Source organism: Magallana gigas, chromosome 8 (assembly GCF_963853765.1).
Source record: "Magallana gigas chromosome 8, xbMagGiga1.1, whole genome shotgun sequence".
Lineage (NCBI taxonomy): Eukaryota > Metazoa > Mollusca > Bivalvia > Ostreida > Ostreidae > Magallana > Magallana gigas.
The window spans coordinates 20258628-20260643 of NC_088860.1; positions in this window are offsets into that span (position 1 = coordinate 20258628).

Sequence of the window (2016 nt, forward strand, 5' to 3'; positions counted from 1 at the left end):
TGAAGGTACATCAGCTATGCATAATCAAGACTGCTGATGAACAAGTCTCATTCAGAAATTCTTTCTTGACATGTGGCTCAATTTAGTGTTTTAATCAATTGGGTTGGCCCACAGTTTGGACAAAACCAGGGATGTTCGCAACTGGTACCACAATTCAATAATGTTTCAGAATGAGAGTCTTGTTCATACAACTAAATTCTGAAATCAGTTGAACAAAGGGTCTGTCACAAAGCAAATCTTTAACAATGTCAGAATTCCTAGTTTTGTTCATATTTTTTTAAAGGTACAAAGTAAATGTTCGCACATTTTACCTTTATCAGATAGTCTTGATTCTTATCGTTGTCATGATGTTACAGCTGCAGCTTTCTGCATTATGCATGCAGACTCGGTTGATAAATATTGCATTTCATTTATAAAATATAAAGAGTTTATTAAGGGAAATTACAAAATAGAAAGAATTCTTAAGAATTTCATACAAGCATGTATATGTTTACATATTTCCCTTACATGTTAACATATGTCATCTGGCATATGATAAGAAATATGCTACCATACATGTATATGTATAGGCCCCTCACCAGTTTATTTACAAAGATTTCGCGCAACACTCTGATTCAAAGTCTAAAAAATATCAGAAATATGTCAGTTAATCGGCTATAGTAACCCGTCATCATGCTATGATAACATACCATCAATAATATTTTCTGTTGGCGTTCATTCTTTCAAGACACTCGGCATCTGTAGCTTTCGCGGCCATTAACTCGTGGGTTATACCCATGGCAACGTCAACTTCCTTGCTGTACTGGAAATTTATACATTTCTAATAAAATGGTGTAAAAGTAAAAAAGAGTATAAGAATAAAATATAAACAATAAATAATAAATCTATGTAATAAATTTATTTTATTTTCAATAAAAAAAAATGCCTTCATAAAACGCGAGGTAACTCTTGTTCACTTTGCAAAAGTTGTTTCCCTTTGCGGGGTCAACCAAAAGGTCAAAAGGGAAAAACCAACCTTTTCCTTCTTCATATGCAACCAAGTATTTGGGCATCCTGTGATTAAGTCTTTTGGAATTTAATTTATTCCTTCGATATGTGTGTTGTCCCATTTGGGGGCAATCAAAATACAGAACGGAAACGGATTTTTAATGTCAAGTGACAAAGTTATAACGTTAGGCCTACTGCAGTAAACCTTTTCCTCTAAAGATGTCAACATGCAAGATAACTGTCTACATGCAAGATAATTATGTGTACATGCAAGTTACAACTCTTTAAAGAGAACCTGATTTTTATATGGGTAAAATCACTTACTTACGCCTGTATCTGACATCATAGATGCAAGATGCAACTTGATTATGATTCAGCATGCAACTTATTAATGTAGATATGCGACTTATTTATGTGAACATGCAAGTTATTTATGTGAACTTGAAAGAACTTTATGTCAACACGCGAGGTTATTATGTTGACATGCGAGTTAATTATGTTAACATGCAAGATATTTATGTCAACATGCGAGATAATCATATCTACATGCAAGTTATTTATAACAACATGCGAGATAACTTGCATGTTGACATAGATATCTTGCCTGTTATCATAATTAACTCGCATGTCGACATGATTAACTCGCATGTCAACATAAATATATTGTATGTTAACATAATTTTAAACTCGCATGTTGACATAAATAAGTCGCATGTTGTCATACTTATGTTGCATCTTGGAACTATGTTGTCAGAGTATGCCGTTAGTAAGTCATTTTACCCATATAAAAATCAAATTCTCTAAAAGGATTGGTAAATTGCATGTCAACATAATTATCTTGCATGTCGACATAATTATCTTGCATGTTGACATAATTTATCTTGCATATAGTGGGCAGAAATATGCCACCATACCTGATCTTTGCAGACTGTTGTTTCAAACATGGCTGATGTTAGTATGGACTTTACAATAATATATGTTCGGTACCCTATTACATACTTGAAAAATTTAACAACAACAACAAAATAA